The sequence below is a fragment of the Taudactylus pleione genome, unplaced genomic scaffold (assembly GCF_031769625.1).
Source record: "Taudactylus pleione unplaced genomic scaffold, aTauple2 ptg000179l, whole genome shotgun sequence".
In the NCBI taxonomy this organism is placed as follows: domain Eukaryota; kingdom Metazoa; phylum Chordata; class Amphibia; order Anura; family Myobatrachidae; genus Taudactylus; species Taudactylus pleione.
This window is the reverse complement of record NW_028284581.1, coordinates 6832849-6852571: the sequence shown is the minus strand read 5'-3', so window position 1 is coordinate 6852571 and position 19723 is coordinate 6832849. Positions and strand designations below refer to the sequence as shown.

General features: G+C 44.3%; 1 protein-coding gene across 1 annotated transcript in view; it reads right to left on the bottom strand.

The window, feature by feature from the left end:
* The window catches only part of CDKAL1 (CDKAL1 threonylcarbamoyladenosine tRNA methylthiotransferase), a 1097522-nt gene that overhangs the window by 876504 nt on the left and 201295 nt on the right, over positions 1 to 19723 (bottom strand). The window lies entirely within an intron of this gene.

Here is a 19723-nt window from a genome sequence, read left to right as displayed (position 1 = left end):
TGTATGCACTGAACGTCTGAACGTTCAGTGTATGCAGTTCACCCCGCGGGAGACGACGGCGTTGTAATTGTGCCGTCGTCCCCCGCATCGCCTAGTGGATGGGCAGCTTTAGTGTAAGCATTACATAACAGAGGAAGTGTCATGCTCATATATGTTTCAACTGTAAAGAAAAAAATAACTGCAAGTAGTACTTTCATAAGTTTCTAAACTTTCTACTGTATGTCCCCCCTCCCCTAACATGCTAACATTCCTATTCTAGCCCAATTACAACAAAAGCAGCAGTTGTCTGCATTTAAAGTGATAATTTCAGTTTTATGGTAACATGACATAGAATTCTCTGGCTACTGAACAGAGAAAACTGTCTCTTGAATTGAGTAACCTTTTTCCTCGCATTACCGAAATGTTATATTAAAGTAGAAAGGCACGTGTTACCATTGGGATGTAATCCCGACAGCGGAATGCCGGCTAGGGATTTATGATAGGCGTCAAAATACCGACGCCTATCATAATCCCAACGCCGGAACGCCGAGGACGACATCCCGTATGAAGGTTAGTCCGGGGAGCACTTAGCGTTAACCGCGGGGGGGAGGGTTAGGATTAAGGAGTCTAGCGAAGTTAGTGTCAGATTTGGGGGAGGGAGATTAGGGTCAGACACCCCCAAGGAGAGGCTAGGGTTAGCTACCCCCCCCCCCCAGGAGGGTTAGGTGTAAGGAGCGGTAAGGGGGGGTTAGGTACCCCCGGGGGTAGGTTAGGGTTAGGCACTAGGGTGGGGGGGGGGTGTTTGGCAACACTAAGGGAGGGTTAGGGTCAGGGTTGGGGGGGTGTTAGGCAACACTAATTGAGGGTTAGGGTTGGGGGGGCAGGGGAGGTTGGGGCACTTACCTGCCTCTTTTGGGATCATGATCCTGTCGGGCATCCGCTGTCGGCATTTCAATCCCATTCCGTTCCCATTCCATGGCACTGCATGATATTACCTTGCATATAGAAAACTACCATGTTTTTGAGGATTTCGCTCTGCGGTAACAGGTAGTATAACTACTAAGTGAAGTAGATTAAGTTGCCTGTACATGATTAAAGAAATCCTGAAAACATTACATGTTTTGGGGAGAGGGGTTGAGGTTCAGATTTAGGAAAATCTACTCCAAATCTAGACAAAAGTGAATATTAATTTAAAGGGGCGGTTAGTAATAGGACAACACATGCTTCAAGAGGCCACACTCCTTTACACCCCGGATCAGAGAGCCTCATTTTGAATCCAGGATGGCCAATGCAAAACAGCTCCAACAGATGTGTTACTAGGGTTGGTGTCACCCAGTGCTGTAAAGTACGGTGACACTCCCCCCCCCCCCCCCCGACAACCAACCCCCATGGCCACACCACTAACGGGGTGCCCCAGTGGTAATCCCTCCTCTGGAGTGCCCCCAGTAGTAATCCCCTCTCTGCAGTGCCCCCAGTAATAGTCTCCCCTCTGCAGTGCCCCCAGTAGTAACCCTCCCTCTGCAGTGCCCCCAGTAGTAACCCTCCCTCTGCAGTGCCCCCAGTAGTAACCCTCCCTCTGCAGTGCCCCAGTAGTAATCCCCCCTCTGCAGTGCCCCAGTAGTAATCCCCCCTCTGCAGTGCCCCAGTAGTAATCCCCCCTCTGCAGTGCCCCCAGTAGTAATCCCCCCTCTGCAGTGCCACCAGTAGTGGTTCCCTTATGTAGTGCCTCTTTAATCAGTGCCCCCTCCCCCCTATGCATTGCCCCCAGTAGTAGCCCCCCCTATGCAGTGACCCCAGTAGTAGACCCCACTATGCATTTCCCCTAGTAGTAGCCCCCCCATCGTGTCCTCAGTAGCGGTCACCCCCACCTATGCAGTGCCCCCATAGTAGTGGCCATCCCCACCTATGCAGTGTCACTACAGTAGCGGCCATCCCCCCTATGCAGTGCCCCTTAAAAATAACAAAAACGCAACTTACCTGATCCCCGCTCCTACCGCCGCTATCCACTCCTCCTGCCCGCTCTGCACCATGGGAGAGACGTCATGACGTGACGTCTCTCCCAACCTGCTGCGGGGTGAGCCGGAAGGTGGAGCTCATGAGTGAGCTCCAGCCGGCTCACTCAGTGAACGACGCAGCAGCCAATGAGAGTCTGACAGACTCTCATCGGCTGCTATAGCAAACATACAGCCGCTGCTGACGGCTGTATGTTTGTTACTCTGTAGTGTGGACCGCGCTCGCGGTCTGCACTACAGGGCCCGGGGGTTGCTGAAAACCTGGTCGCCAGGCAGCCAAATCTGGTCGCCATGGCGACCTGGCCCCTGGGTTTGGTCGAGCCCTGATTTAGTAGACCAAAAAATAGGTCCTCGAGATCCCCTAACAGTTCATGTTTTCCAGGCCACCTGTGGATTCTGTGTCAGTAAGGGATGAATGCACGACATGTTTTAAAATGTGACAGTTAGTAATGACTACACCTGTGCACCAGCTAGGTGGTCTGGAAAATGTGAACTGTTAGGGGAACTCGGGGACCGGGTTGGCCACCTGTGCTCTAGCCCAGAGGTTCCTAAATGCAGTCCTCAAGGCTCCCCAACAGTTCAGGTTTTAGAGAAATCCATGGTTGTATTAATTAGTACCTCAGTCAATTTGATTTAGCCACCTGTGCTATACCATGGATATCTCTAAAACCTGAACTGTTGGGGAGCCTTGAGTACCACGTTTGGAAATGTCTGCTCTAGCCAATTGCAAGTGAACATGTCTTGTATCACTAGTTCTAAATGCAGAAGCTGCAGGTGCAAACCATCGATAGTTCACCAAAGATTGTTATTGTACCATCGATGGCAAACCACAGATGGCCATCCCCAGAACATAGAACCTCATTCAGAGTCGGCCGTGAGTGCCGATGCACTCGTAACCGACTCAATGGTTTGGCCTGCGCACGCACAGCGGCCGGACTGCGCATGCGCAAGCACCGGGACAGAGAAAATCTGTCGCTCCGGAGCACGCTACCAAAGGGGAGGCTGTCGATGTTGATCGACAGCTGCCGCCGTTTGATAGGCGGGCCGGGGGGGTGGTTTCCAAAATGGAGGAGTTCCTTTACGAACGCCTACCGTTTTGTGGGCGGCCGCACTGACATCAGTGATGTCAGTGGGGAGCTTTCTGCTCCATCAGAGCAGAAAGTTCCCTGGGGCTTACGAGTGCCCAGACCCAACCTTAGGGTCTGGTCGTAAGCCCCGTTATCGCGATGGTGATCACCGTCGCGACCATCAACCTGGTCGGTCGTTAAGCTGTGGGTGGTAACCCACAGCTTAACGATCGACAAGGAGGCGGCCATTCAGGATGCAAGCGGCCGCCCTGATTCAGTGCGACCGCTTGCAACTAACGATCGCCTCTGAATGAGGTCCATAGAGAGAGACACTACAAGACAAGTCTGAACTTGACAATTGCAAGGTTAGTACTAAATATTTTTTTTTCTCCTGTTCCCAAAGGCTTCCCAAAATGAATCTTATAGCAGAGATTGTATTTACATTTTTTTGTACATAAAGTATGTTATACACTTAAACATACTGATTTTTTTTTTTTAGATATTCAAGGTCAAAGGTCACATCATGTGACCTTGAAATGTAAGAGTCAATTTTTAAATATAGAAATATATTTTTTTGAAAACTATGTTCCCTTCACTTCAAAACAAGACCCACATGAAAGTGCTACCATAATTAGAAGCAAAGTTATGATTCATTTTAGTTGACCTTACAAGCATAAATTTTACATTTTTTGGCAGTTTTGCAACCCTGTTGCATGAACACCGTGTATCACTGAGGGCTAAAACTTTATATATGAAAGTTACTTCATGACATCTATCACCCTACCAAATTTCATGATAATCTGAGACTATCTGGTTGGAAGCTGTGATGATTTGGCATGGAATAACCCTTATACCTTTTCAGTTTTGAGTGGTGCTTCTTCCTATCCCTGGTGGACAAACCTCCTATACGAATATGCATGTCTCTAAACAGGAGTAAATAATAGTTGAATGCCACAAGACATATATGCCACAAGACAGGTGCATAGTCTCATGACCACATTTTCAATTTGTAAAAGTTATTTGCTAAGATAAGCAACTACCACAAACTAGTTTAGTCTTGCAATTGTTGATGGAGAACAACATTGACTTTAGATTTAAAAGTTGCCCTCCCAGGTGTAATCACAACAGGTCATCTGTGGGATGTGAGAAACATGCTACTAAAGCTGGGTACACATTAGACGATGTGCAAACGGTGCAATATCGTCAATGATTACTCTTGAACTCCAGGACAAACGATATAATGCATACACATTGTGCAATCTAACAAACGACGGAACGATTTACCGTGCATCGTTTGGTGGTTAGATCGTCAACTATATAATGTTAACACATCGCCTGGTCGTTCGGTAGAGTGTACACACTGCAAGATGTAGTAAAAATCGTTAATGAGATCCTCAGATTGAGAAACATTGTAGGGCCAACCAGTAGGCGCGACGAACTCCTCACAGGAGCGCGCGATAGTGCGTACACGCTGGACGATTTGTCATTCTGATCCGTCGGAAATAGTCAAATCGTCCAAAATATCGTCTAGTGTGTACCCGGCTTTAGAATAACAATCCACCAGCAGCTTCTTTGTAACAACTATAGGACACTAGTTTTGCTGAACCTATGCTTACAGTAATTCAGGCTACCCTAAGGGTGAATGTTGGAGCATCACTCTAACAGGAATATTGTACTGTGGTTTATCGGTTTATTTGATACACACAGAAACAGCCTACAAACACCAACGCACACCGGCTATTATAGCATGATCTTCACTTCTTTCTCTACCACCAATTGGAATGCACAATTATGAGCCAAAGCGGGACAGTGATTTTTCTTATTAGTATTATTTAATGAGCCTTCTTCAAAACAACAAAAAGACAGCAAAATTATTTGTTCTTTATAAATTCAAGGTAGCTTAGGATGGGTATTAGAAAGGCTTTTATCCTTCAAAATATGAATGCTAATGAGAATAATACCTCATGGAATCCTTAAGTGAAAAAAAATAAATACAATTCTTCACACATCCTTCATATACTTCAATTAAATGAACTTTACCTTGAACTATCATTTTAATTGCATCAGGACACAGTTTCGGGAAATTCGCTGCCATCTAAATATTAATTTACATGAAATGCATTTGAATAGAAACGCAATTAGGCCGCATATCCTTGCCTTTTCCCACTCGCAGAAACTTACTTTTGATCTGTTGCCTGTTTGTAAACAGAGAGGGAAGGCGAGACACAGAAAGCATTCCCAGTCACTCCATGTTACACAGAGCAGGCAAGACAGAAATAAACATCAGTCTGGTGTGGAGAGGATGCTGTGCTGTCACGTAGTGGAGAGAAAAACATAAGCTAGGCCGTTTTCACATTATAGATATAAAGTGAACTGTGATCAGACTGAATAATCAGCCTATTATGCTTAGGTTGCTACTGTTCTAGCAATAGGGCAATCTAACATTCATCATTGCTCTGTTTTACAGCAGGGGTATTCAACATGCCGCCCTCCAGCTGTTATGGCACTACACATCCCAGCAAGTCCTGCCAGAGATTTGCTATTAGGGCATGCTAAAACTGAAATAGTTGTGGCATGACTGCACTGTATTTCAGGGAAGGTCTGCAATTTGAACTTGAGATGTGAATATACATACACACAAGATATATATATCTTATATCTATCTACAGGTGTGTCCTCTTACGTTGTTGCTCAAGTCTCGCCATACAGGCTTCTAAGTCGCGGCATGAGAATAGTGCGGTGAGGCGCAGGGAGACTTGACAATATCCATGGCATGCAATACACATCTTCACCGCTGGGTGGCCAGTGCTCCACTGATTAAAACTACAGTGGTGAATAATACAGCAGTTGATGGGTATGGCTCTACAGAACACAGTAAGCCCTGATAGGTAGGCCAATCACATACAGGACTGCACAGTGTAAACAGGGTCTTTAATACAGTATACAGTACTCTAGTAATTCAGCAAGGCGGGCTATTTTATAGAAGACTGCCCGAGCAATTACAGAAATTTCGTCAGTGATGTGCGGCGCTCACACAGAAGTGGCATGCCTTAGAAATTAGTAGTGGGGTCTGAGCGGCACATTACGAAATAATCACTGAACCACAACTTTCAGCCAAGAAAATGGTGTCTTTGGATTGCAAACTGACTGTGCGTCTTCTGTAGCACACTTGTGGCAATGTCGGCACTGCTGTGCCACTAGGAGTTTGTACAACATGTCGCTAATCGGTACACATCAGTAAGTGACTGTCACTGCGGCACTGTAGACAGTAGTGGGGTTTGAACACTATGAAAAGTATGAAACCATCACTCAACTACAAATGACAGGAAATTGCACATTGACTACCTCACAGCATAACTACACTAAAATTCTCACACGCACACTGACACTAAGTAAAAAAAAGAACTGCGCATGAGTATGCTCAGGTGCGTTAATATACGGCGTCGTGCATCCTGCGCCCTACTGTATACGAAATGGCTGTGAGGCAGCAGCCTTATTTGAGGAGGGAGCTGCAAATCCTCCTACAGTGGCGGGATCAGACACTAATTAATGATATTGAAAAGCGTCAGGCTTTTATAAACGCCCGACACAATATCCTGGCCCAAGTAGGCGGGATAGATCAATTCGGTCACTCCAGAGACGTTGGAGAGATCTAGTAAGGAGAGATCCCCAACGTCTACAAAGGCTGAGGCAGCGCCTTGTGCATAGTAAGTACAGTATTACTGTGTAATTACAGTAGTTAAGTATAGCCAATCAGGATCCGCCATAGCGCAATTAGTGACACAATGTGAATGGGCTTTGTATAACAAACTGTAGAGTTATATAAATAAGGGACACTACTGGGTGACAATGTGACAAATGGTTAACCACAGATGGTTGATGGTTTTGTAATGCTAGGCGGTAAACCAATTTTTCACTGCCATCAATGGCGCAGAGCCAAACTATGTAGGGATGGCCATCAAGCATCAATGTTTTCAAAACATCGGTGGTTGCCAGCCGATGTTAACTAGTTTTGCTTGACCCGCTGCACATCCAGTATTAAAATAGGGATGACCATTGGTGGATGAAACTATCAATAGTTCAAAGCTGATGGTTTCATATCCATCGATGGTCACCATTGATGGTTAACCTACCGATGGTCATCCCTAAGGGGGCTACTGTTTGAAATAACGTGAATAAAAGGCACAAACAGGATGTGACAAAGGGGATCGTGTAGCTATAACTCTTCCTATTTCGCCTCTCTATCGAGGCGAAGCAGGAAGCACTACCGATGAGATCCCTGTCTGAGTATACAGCGCATCAGCCTAGTTTGAAATTTGATCACCCCGCCCACTCCAAAGATTTCATACAATGCAGTAGCCCGCCTCTAAACCACCACTACCATTCATCTTTAAAAAATACTATTATATAATAAAAAAAGAATATTCTTTTACTTTGGTGTGTTTCTTTTCAGTATTTGCAGTTCACACTAACTGATATATATGAATTAAAAAAAATAATACACTATAAAGCAAGCTGGGCTGAGACTTTTAGTTGAGTGATGATTTCATATACAGCAGTGCCGACATTGCCGAAAATGTGCTGAAGAAAAAGCATGGTCAGTTTGACATTCAAAGACACCTCTTTCTGGGCTGAGATTTGTGGTTGATAATTTCATACAGCGCTGCTCAGACCCCACTACTAATTTCTAAGGCATGCCATCACGGCAGAACAACGTGCACGGCACTGACGGTTATAAAATGAGGTGTAAAGTTCTGATACATGTATTATACTGTAATAATGATGGCAGAACACATTTACAAACTTTTTCAAAAGTGTACTCAGGACTCACATACGGATTGATTTAATCCTTTATTACTCACTCAATTACAGCTCTCGATCCATGACAACTATAGAATACCGAATGACAGGTTCAGTCAGCCAATCAGCGGGCGGTACTAGTGACATTGCATTGTCTTTATATACGCATGTGCTGTGCAGTTTAAGAAAAGCAACATCTGGTGGACAGGAAGTTGTATTACACTATCCCGCTTTTCCAGCTAGAAGGGCGCACTACATGGCGTATGGAGCAAAGATGTAGCAGGACACTTCTATCTAACTCATACTTGCCTACTCTCCTGTAAAGCGGCGGGAAGCTCCCACTTTTTCAAACAGTCCCCTGCACCACCGGAAGAGTGGCCGGATCTCCCGCAATGTGCCCACTTCCAAATTAAGTGGCAATGATGGGGATATCATAAGATCACTGGGAATCATGGGTCCATAGGGAGTGGGCAGGGTTAAAATTACTTTATTTTAGCATAGCCCCTCCCTACAGATCAACAAATCGTGTAACTTTGCTGTGACAGGGAAAGGGCCTAATGACGTGACAGCATGGCCCCGCCCCCGAAGTAGCCAGCTGCATCTCCTTTTTGGAATTATATTGTGAACCAGTAGGCTCTTAAAGTAAATCAAACTGATAAATTATTATTTGTTTGCACAATTATTTAATCCCTGCACACTAGCACTTGTTAGAACCAATAATGGCTTTAAGTCTGTTGGGTTACATTTCTACCAGGTTTGCAAACTGTTTGGGAGTACTTTTTTGACAATCATTCCTAACAGATTTTCTTTAGGTTGATCAGGTTGGTTGTTTGATGCGATGCTTGTAGACAGCAATTATCAAACAGTGCCATACAATGTATATTGAATTGAGATCTGGCTTGGCAAAAAGTGAATCTTGTAGAAGATTCACTTTTGTTTTTTGCTGTTCAACCAGGTCAGTGTTGTTTTGGCCTATCTCCCAACTTTTAGTTTTCTAGCAGACAAACAGGTTGTCTTGAAGAATATCCCTCTATTTTGCACCATCCATCTGTCATTCAATTTTATCAAGATGCCCTGTCCCCGCTTAGGCAAAGCATTCCCACAACCTAATGCTACCACTCCATACTTAACTGTTAGCATAGCTCCCAATCTTTTTGACTTCAGTAGGACAGTCCTACTTTCTGGGCTCTGCCCTGCTGCCCTACCAGGGGGCGTGTGTCCCAACGGCGGTTGAGAGGATGGTACTGTCGCCGGTACTAGAGCACAGCAGTGGCGGGAATAGATGCCTGTCAAATTAGTGCCTGTAGAGAGGCTGGGGGCAGCCCAGCAGCTGCCGGAGTGTTGGGTCCACCTCCAGCAAGATGAAAAGTAGGGTTGTGATGAGCGGTCACGCCCCTAATACATCACACAACAGAGGCATGGCCTAGTAAGCACGAGGCTGAAGGCCTGCTCCAAGACTTCTAAAGGTGGGATGGTATGCTGTAAGGATGTTGTTTGCTAAGGAATAGGAATTGCTGGGTTTGTGCTAAACATAGTGTTTTGCATTGGGACCAAAAAGGTGAATTTTTGTCTTATCTGAACACTAACCCTTAACCAACATTTTAGCTGGGTCTAATGTTTTCTGACCAACTCCAGATGTGCTTTCATGATGTTTTTCTTCTGTAATAGAATCTTTCCAGCCACCCTCCCATACATACCAGTTATATGCGTAGCTCTATGGTTGACTGGTGCACCTTCACTGAACTCTGCAGTTCCTTCAAAGTGTTAGTTGGCCTCTGTGGCTTCCCTCACAAGTCTCCACCTTGCTCTGGTGTGGAGTTTTAAGGGATCACCTTATCAAGGCAGTGTCTGTGTGGTACCATGCAGCTTACTTCCTCACAGTTGATCCAACAGTGCTCACTGGGATAACCAAGCAATTGGATATTTTGTAGCTTTTTCCTATATTGTGTGCACGTATATAAATACCATTAATTTTCTGAGAATGATCTTTGGTTTTCATTATCACAGTATAACAGATTTTATTTGAATTAGGGGGGTGTTATTTATAAAAGCTGATCTATTGTAATGAATCACAGGTAGAAGCAAGAACTATAATCTATGTAAACTTGGAGCCTCCACAGCCTGAATATTGCAAGCAGCATCTCTTTATATTTTTTCTTCATCGGCAGAAATTGTGGACTATAAAATTGGGTCCTATTTTTTTTACCTGGCTTGATGGCAAAAGCACCAATTTGAGGACTATGGCCCTCATTCAGAGCCGCACGCTCTGAATGAGGGCCGGCCTCCATGAAAATGGAGCGTCCTCCTGGACGCTCGTATAGCTGTGGGTCACCACCCACAGGCTATACGAGCGTGCATTTTGATGGCCGCGATGGTCGTGACCATCGAAACTGCGAGCCGGAGCCTGCGGTTGAGGTTTTCAACCGCAAGCTCCGGAGTGATTTTGGCTCTATCAAAGCCAAAATCACTCCCACTGACATCGCTAGTGATGTCAGTGGGCCGGCTTCTGACGGGAGGCGTTCCCGTGGGAACGCCCCCGTCAGGGTGGCACGCCCCCGGCACGCCTACCAAAGGGGGCGTGCTGTCAATCAACATCGACAGCACGCCCCCTTTGATCAGACACAACGAGCGAAGGACTTTCCTTCGCTCGTCGCGTCTGGCGCATGCGCACGACGGAGCTCCCTCCGTCGTGCGCATGCTCAGTCCAGAACATCGACCCACTTGCGAGCGGACAGCCGCTCGCGAGTGGGTCTGAATCAGGCCCTATTTCCAGAAATTAAGCAGAGCAACAATGCAATGTTGATGACTAGTGGTGTACAGAGATATGACCATTATTACCAAAATATATCAAGTGCCAAACAAAGCCACTCACACTGTTTCGAACACAATCATGTACATAATGTACTCTTCAACCAAGCACTTCTCTTCCATTGAGGATAAATATAATTTCTAAAAGAATGACAAATTTGACATTTTTTTTTTTATCTTTGTAGTTACAGGGTTTGCACTTGTGTATAACAAAAAATAAAGTGACTAATGTTCAGACCAATGACTGATACCCGACCACTGTTCTAGCACAGTTCCACTGCAATTAATAACTTGACTTTATTAAACTACTTTCTTTTGGCCCTCAGAGAATATTTACAGAGAATATTTGGCCATTCACATCTGTCCCTGCCCCAGTGGAGCTTACAATCTATGTTCCCTATCACATACACACTATGGTCAATTTTGTGGGGAGCCAATTAACCTACCAGTATATTTTTGGAGTGTGGGAGGAAACCAGAGTACCCGGAGGAAACCCACGCAAGCACAGGGAGAATATACAAACTCCACACAGTTAGGGCTATAGTGGGAATCAAACTCAGGACCTCAGTGGTGTGTGGCAGTAACGCTAACCATTACACCATCTGAGCTGCCCATATCTTCTACAGAGACACCAACTACATGATCACATCATTTAATTTTTGCTGTAAGCTCACCACTAGCTACGGTAGGAGCAGAGACAATTATAGCATATCCTTAGCTGAACTTTAAAACTCATACTGTTCAACCGATTTTTTCATATCAAGGCAGAACATTTAGCTCCGTTACTAATCCGTTTCACATGTGCCTACATTGATCATTGTTTTAACTAAGGTTGTCAATGGTGCAGTAGGATTTCATTTTTTAGTACTTTTTTATAGTTTTTAATTAGAATAAATTATTATTTATTTATTTTTTTACCAGTTTCTGCTTAACATTTGCTTTTCAAATAGCCAGAACTGGGACAGCACTAACTGTTGGCTTCCATATTTGGTTAGCAGCTTTCTGAGCAGAATTAACAACCACCTTTCCCTTTTTGTGATTAACCCTTCCATTAACTTAACAAGTTGTTTTTCTGTTCGTTTGTGGGGATTATGATACGAAAACAAAGGGAGGGAGTTTTTTGTGTTTTTTTTTTTTATCTGTAATTAAGCAGCAAATATCACCACCAACAATACTATTCTTTGTTATTTGCACACTGGTATACAGAAGTCTACTTTCTCTTAGGCCTTGCATTTAAAAAATAATTTTTAAGAGCAAAATAAGGAGGAAATATTGCTGAATATTAATAGTAATAAAAACACACTACAAAACAATGCACCAAACTATAACGTGATGTCTGAGGACAGCAACTGCCACTATGAAAAAAAACAAAACAAGCCAGGAGGAGCAAGATTCTGACCATATTTAAAAAAAAACCAAAAAAACACTGCAGGTGTTGCCACCGGAAGCATGCGTACAGGATAGAGCAGAACAGATACAGGTGTAAAACTTCTAGGCACAAGGTAAGACATCTTTACAGAGACAGAGCCACACTGTAGATTTTCTGCTTTGATAGTGGTTATAAAGTAGTAAGCAACATTTAAGGCTTACTCAAGCCTGTTACTTCACCTGTTATATGCGGCTTGACAGTCTTTTCAGCAGCATTTATTGTGCAAGCAGGAAAATACTGTATTTTATTCTATGTGAAAATAGCTTGTCTGATGCTACTCTATTGGCCAATATGACTACTGTGACTAAAATGTACGAGTCAGCGGCATCTAGCATTGATCAGTTCATGTCCTTTGCTGTTTCTTCTCCAAGGTGTTTCCATCTCTTGTATAGGGATGCAGTTTATAGACCGGCGGACTAAATGCCGCCGGTCTATATCCCCACAGGAGATGCCCGACAGGAGACTTAAGAGAGCGTCGAAATATCAACGCCTATCTTAATCCCGACGCCAGAAGGCCTAATGACACCAGCCCGAATGAGGTAAGTCCGGGGCGTCCTTACCGTTAGCTGCGGGGGGGAGGGTTAGGTTTAGGGAGTGTAGCAGATTTGGGGTTAGGTCTTGGCAGGGGATATTAGTGTTAGACACCCCTAGGGGGGGAGAGTTAGGCACCCCCGGGGGTAGGTTAGGGTTAGACACCCCCCTCCAGGAGGGTTAGGTTTAGGCACCCCTGGGCTGGGGGGGGACTTAGGGTTAGGCACCACCCCAAGAGTTTTAGGATTAGGCACCCCTAAGGGAAGGTTAGGAGGGGGAGAGGAGAGGGGAGGGTTAGGGTACTTACCAGCTGGCGTTGGGATCTCCTCCGGTCGGTATTTGAACCGGCTCTAAACAGAGTATACCGATCCCCTTGTATACTCTGTACCAGGACACTTGATCTGAACGCAGGCGTGTCAGTGCGTTGGGACAGCGTTGCAGGGGCGTCCATAAATTAGTCAATGCAATACTATACGCAGCTTGAGGCCGATAAGAGTACACTGAAATTGTGAATTCCTGAGTGAGGTCTGACTTGCCTTAACTATGAGTCCAATATTACCGATTGTTGTGCTATGTTGCCAAAGTGTACGGATGTGAGTAAGGGGAAGTGGGCGTCCTTATATTAAACTGAGATTGCATTGCGAATGCAAACATTTGCATATCCCCGCTGCTATTAGCAAATGTATTGCATGCGTATAAGCAGATTAGCGATCCATGCTGAATCAGGCCTGTGTCTGCTGTGTTTGGTCCAGTCAGCCATACATACACAATGCGCCCATTGGCCCGTATTCAATTTGGAGCAAAAAGCAGAGATCCGCGAAAAAGTTTTGCCGATGACATCATTTCGCCAGGCGGAAAAGTATCGCCGTATTCAATTTCAAAGACTTTCCGCCTAGGCGGAAAGTCAATGCAATGTAATAGACGAAAAAGTTTCGCCAATGAAAAGCAGGCGGAAAAAAGTGCAGAATTGGGGTTTTGGGGTGCAACGTTGCGGGAACCCCCGTGCAGCCTTCAGACAGGCCCCCAAAGGTAAACTGCGTAAAAAAAAATTTTTTAAAATACACTTACCCCAAAAAAACACTTTCATTTTGGGGGCAAAAAAATAAATAAGAATTGGGGGAAAAGTTAAAAAAAACTATGGAACTAGCCTCCAGGGGAGTCCCCAAGTATGGCCCAGGTATTTTTTTCATTGCAGGTGATTGCGGCAGGTGGATTTTGCACGATTTTTAAAACTTTACTTTAGCAGCTTTAAAATATGCTGGCCCCCATTTTCAAGCAACCCAAATTTGCTGGGAAAAGTTATTTTCTGCAAATAAAACTCCTGAATACTATTCAGGACACCATTTAGCAGCTATTGAGCCAGTTTAAAAACACCAAATACCTTCAGCAAGCCAAATTGGGGGCGGGGGGGTACCATATGGAACCCCCATGACAGATCATCTTTTGGGGGGTGTCAGGCTAATTTCCCCAAATGTGACAGGACTTTTCCGCTTGTTTCAGTTTTGCTGGGTCCCGTTTTCGCGTCCATTCAAATTGAAAACGGGGACGTGCGCGATACTTTTCCGCCTGCACAACAGGCGGAAAGTTCGGGAGGTGGAAAAGTATTGCGGATGCGATTCAAATTGAATACGGGCCATTGTCTTACAAAAACTCCCAGTGAAATTTCCCCCTGGCAGGGAGCAAAGTGGAGTGCATCTAACTTTACTTGAATGCTACATACTAGGACCTTCCACCATGTCTGACCATTGGATTGATTATACACCAGAGAGTTGTCTGAAATGTTATTTGTCCAATGTTGGCAACCACCATTTTCATTAATGGCTACATATTAATTAAACAGCATATGCAGCACAGAAATGAGCATGCTCCCTCCTCTGGCTGTGACAGCTTTGGGAAGTATTTCTTCAAAACAATGAAAACATTTCAGGTTTTGTTTAAAAAATGTGTTGTGGCCACAGGCTTTAGGTATTCTTCCATTTATAACAATGGGATGGAAAATGAATCCTCCACAACAGTGATCTCTTCTGGTAAGCAGCAGTTTGTGGCATACATTTGCCTAGAGGTGTTTTTGTCTTTAAAACCAGTTTTGAGGAGAAACCGCAGCTGAGTCACTCTTGGGTTATCTTCCAATGTGATCATGAGACTGTTCTTGATTACACAAACAGGCAACCAGAAATGTCAGAAGCTTTTACATACCAGCATGTTCTTGTAGACCCCTTGCTAACAGACAAAGCAATTCCGGAGAGTAACTACTGTAGATTTCACAGTAATGCCTGTTTACTATCAGAGAACAGCTCTGGGGAATTCTCACTGCATATAGTACATGGGCAACAGCAAAATGTGCTAGACAATCACTTGGCAACAGGATTACTTCCAGCATTTAATATTTCTAGTTGTCACTCCACAGTAACACCTACCCTTAAATTTGATATACAAACAGCGTACTAAAGTATAGGCGAATAAATAACAGTAAAAACCACTAGCTATTATCACTGCAAATACTGTACACCAGGTGTAGATTGGTAAACAGCTGCAACAAAAATTAAGGTATGCATTATGTAGCAAATGTTTAATTTTTCTGCACCATGATTGAGTTTTTTTATGCAAATTTTATTTAAATAAATATCCCCCATCTATTCAATGTGTGAGAATGATTAGGAACGACTGGGCTGGGCAGAGAACTGGCATGTGGGGAGGTCAATTCGTTTTTGTTTTTTTTTATAATAAATTACAATAATAATGTTATATATATATATATATATATATATATATATATATATATATATATAATATTATCATCATCCCAAAAAGTGTGGCACTCCACGCTGGCAAAGGAAATCACAGTGTAGGCAAAGCTTTGTAGTTTCAACGTTTCAATGCCTGTATTTGTGGCATTTTCATCGGGACATACACAGATATAACAAAAATCTTACCTTATATACAGCCACCAAGTGAACATCCTACCTTGACGGAGAGGGAGCTTCCACCCGCCCATCGGCGCACAATTATGACGTCAATGCGTCACAATGTGATATCCCATCACCATGGTGACACAATAAACCAGCGCTTTTCACTATGGGAACAAAGGGCCTGATTCAGAGCCGCTCATAAGCGGACGCTCGTTCGCTCCGAGCGATGTTCGCACAACTGCGCATGCGTACGGCTCGTAATACGCATGCGCGAACCAGTCAGTCCGGTCGAAATTCATGTGCTCGCAAAATAGCGAATGCCTGCTAATTTGAGTGACAGAATGAGGCGTTTTGTGTGTGGTAACAGGGGGAAGGTGCTTGAAAACGGGGAGTGGTGATCCGAACGCAGGCGTGCCAAACGGTCAAAACGGGCGTTTTAAGGGTGTGCATAATTAACAAAGCAGTGTCATCGACCACGTCACTTGGTTGTTTCTTAGCCTGAACTGCTCGCATGATTGCGGTAGGAAAATCCAACCACAAGCACTTCGAGTAGTTCATTCGCCTTTCGATGTACTCGATTAATCAAATAGCGGAGATGACGTAGTATGCGAGCGGCCAGGGGGCGTTTTTACAAAAAAAAAAAACGCATTTTTTGTTCGCTCGTTTAGACACAGATGCATCAACAGACCGCAAAGAGCGAATGGTCAATTTAAATAGCCAGCCCCTTTTTCTGGACGAGTAAGCGCAAATAGCATCCGGCTCTGAATCAGGCCCAAACTGTACTCGTACTGACAATAAAAGTATGCATTCAAGACACCGTATCACTAATAACTGGCATATATTGTGCCCCATCTCCGGTCAATATGTGATAGTCTTATCATCAAACAGACAATGATATACATCAATAAGGTAAAATTTTTGTTATATCTGTGTATGTCCTGATGAAAATGCCATAAATACAGGCATTGAAACATTGAAACTACAAAGCTTTGCCTACAGTGTGATTCCTTAGCCAGCGTGGAGTGCCGCACTTTTTGGGATGGTGCATGAATTATTGTGTCCAGGTAACCAGCTAAGAAACTACTTTATAAGGAGTGCCAAACCACACGTGTGTGTGTATATATATATATATATATATATATATATACATATATATACATACATACATACACACATATAATATGCCCACACACACATATATATATATATATTTTTTTTTTTTTATTTCTTGCCAACTGTGAACATACTTTTGTGGGCAGAGTCTACTACATCTTCTAATGGCTATTTCAGGCAAGATAACATGCCATTATATCATCATTTATTTATATGGTGCCACAAAATGTCCATAGCACCTTACTGGGGGGAAACCAATATATTCAAACAGACAGCACAATGAGTATTCTATACAACGGAGTAATAGAAAAATACAAATGGGTATGGGGGCCGGGTGAATATGGATGGAGTCAATCAGGGAAATTACATTTCTTAGAATAAATGTTTTTCCCATTTTAATGAATACAGACATTTTAATGAAACTCACAAACACACATCAAACTTGGGTCCACTTATACTTCATGAAAGAAAATGGGCACTGAATTTAGGGGATATGTATCAAAGCTTGAAGCGAGATAAAATTGTGAGCTATATATCACCAACCAATCAGCTTATCTTACATTTTGCAGGCTGTGTTTAAGAAATAATAGTTTGGAGCTGATTGGTTGGTGACATATATCTCACATCAAGCTTTGATACATATGCCCCTAAATTTCTAAAAAATGTAATAAGTTTTTGCAATACTAGACCTGATCCCCTTTACTTTTTAATAGCTTGGCTGCCCTACTATTATCATCGCTGGTGGCTTGACTACATTCACAGTGACAGAAAACCACATACAGCTGCTGTTGCACAACTATTCATGTTATGGGTCCAAACACGTTTCCGAATATTAGATTTTTTTTTTCCACTAAAAAGGAGAATGCGAAAGCTAAGTGATATACCAGCAATACTTTAGCAGCTAATGCTGTTTAGCAGTAATGATTATCCCGAAGGCAAAAATAATTCAATAGTGTCTCTTATAAGGCCTCTATAAGTTGCGGAAAGCAACTATATTATAAATGTATTTAAACAACTGTAAGAAACACAAAACATTGGTTGTCTTCTCCACTTGCTGTTCCACCTTTTTTCTCTCAACAGTCTGCTTTTCCAACCCTCTGCTTCTTTACCCTGCATTTCCTGTTCCTCCACTCTCAACCACCTCCCTCCCTCCATGGCCTTGCTACCCCACCACTAAGACCCATTCCGTCCTGGTACCGCCTGTTACCTCTATGGCTGCCAAGAGAAATTCTGGGCCTGGATACAGCAACAACCTGTGGGACCACAGCATGTTGGGCATGGCTGCACCCATTTGTGGGTGGGTCTAGAATGTGAGATGCACCCACACACAGGAGCATGACATAGCACCATACTTGCCTACTTTTGAAAATGACTGAGGGAGATCGCAGAAGGGTGTAGAATGTGCCGTGCGCACGGAGGTGTGCCATTGTGGGGGCGTGGTCTGCTCTACCCAAAGGGCGTGTCTAGTTCCACCTATGGGTATATATATTTCTATAAGCTCACACACACTTACCTGAACAGATTCCCTCACACACACACATGAACAGATTCCCCCCCCCACACACACACACACACACACACACACACACACACACACAGTCTCTCACACAAACTTACATGAACAGATTCCCCCACACACAGTCACACACACAGTCTTACATGAACAGATTCCCCCCAGACAGTATCACACACAGTTTCACACACACACACTTGCATGAACAAATCCCCCCCCACACACACACCAAGTCTTTCACACACACTTACATGAACAGATACAGTCTCTCACACACACATGAAAAGATTCACACACACACACTTACATGCACACAGTCTCACACACACACATACACAGTAATAGATCTCCCTCCCTCTCTCCTCCCCCACAGCACTGACATGAATAGATGTGGCAGGAGCTGCAGTGAGCTCTAACACTCACAGTCTCAGGCAGCTCCTCGGTCTCTGGGGTCTAATTACTAAACAGTGTCAGGAGAAGTGAAAAGTGAAGAGTGAAAAGTGATAAGGTGCCAGCCAATCAGCTCCCAACTGTCATTTTTCAAACACAGCCTGTGAGATGGCTGTTGGCAGCTGATTGGCTGGTATCTTATCACTTTTCACTTCTCCTAACACTGCTTAGTAAATAGACCCCTCTGTCTTCAGTGTCCACTGCCTGTCCACCGGCGTCGGCTCCTCCACCCCCCCCCCCTCCGTTATCACAGGCTGGCCAGGGAATGCTGGGAGCATCAGCCTCTCCCAGCAGCAGTCTGTGAGTAGGGGAAGGCGTATCCAGGAGACCTCCGGGCCAGTAGCAGCCACACTCCTGACTCCCTTCACCCGGTGAGTACCCCATGCGTCCTAAGCTCAGGCCCCGCCCCCTTTACCTCCGGACTTGCGCATACGCAGTCTGGATTTTTACGCAGGGCTTTGTGAATGCGGGGGGATTCAGCCTACTTTGCGGGGTGGCGGGAGCTCTCACCTTAATTCGGGAGACTGCCGAGAAATTCGGGAGGGTAGGCAACTCTGCATAGCACCCACCAGCTAGGACTAAAGTACTCACTACTGTATTAGGATGGCAGGACAGTCCCATAATAGCTGCATTTTTAGCAGGATGTATTTAGATGCTAAAATTTAACAGACAAAAATTAAAGTGCTACAACTTTATTGTGTGCATCTCTCAAGTAAACACATTAACAAAATCTATTTTCTGTCAGAGATAGATGAAGGACTTAATTTTGACATATCAGGTCATCTTAAAACACACACATTCCGCAGCACATATCCTAACCCACTGCTCCATGCTCCTTCCTCACTGTCTACCCCATCTGTGTCGCTCCTGTCTGTCTGCCCCTCCCCTTTAGAATGTAAGCTCTCACGAGCAGGGCCCTCATCCCTCATGTGCTTCTCCTATCACTACTTATACTATAATTTACTCCTAACTCCCTAATTGGCACCCAACATTTGGTTGCTGTGGCCCTGCTGCTTGTGTTATGCAGCTAAGCTATGTTTATAAACCTTGTCCTGCATTGTTTTGCATTACTGTAAACTGTTCTTGTGTCCTCATTTATGCACTGTGTAAGG